Here is a 475-nt window from a genome sequence, read left to right as displayed (position 1 = left end):
AAATAACACAGGCGCACGATGACACCATAAGTGTATACGTTTAAACAGAAATACCAGCAGGAAGTGAATCCGTTAGATTTAACATGAAAAAAGATTTTACATTTGAAATCTGATTTTGTGCATTTCATTGGACCCTTTGAGTGTTTGCTATACACAGGTCTGATTTATGTCCTGACAAAGGAGTGTCCGATATACACATGTATGATTTCTGTCCTGATAAAGCAGTGTCCGATATACAAAAGTCTTATTTCTATCCTGGCAAAGGAGTGTCAGATATACACAGGTCTGATTTGTGTCCTGGCAAAGCAGTATCCGATATACACATGTATGATTTCTGTCTTGACAAAGGAGTGTCCGATATACACATGTATGATTTCTGTCCTGATAAAGCAGTGTCCGATATACAAAGGTCTTATTTCTGTCCTGGCAAAGGAGTGTCAGATATACACAGGTCTTATTTCTGTCCTGACAAAGC

This window comes from Argopecten irradians, chromosome 15 (assembly GCF_041381155.1).
Source record: "Argopecten irradians isolate NY chromosome 15, Ai_NY, whole genome shotgun sequence".
Taxonomy (NCBI): Eukaryota; Metazoa; Mollusca; class Bivalvia; order Pectinida; family Pectinidae; genus Argopecten; species Argopecten irradians.
Note: the sequence above shows the minus strand (reverse complement) of the source record.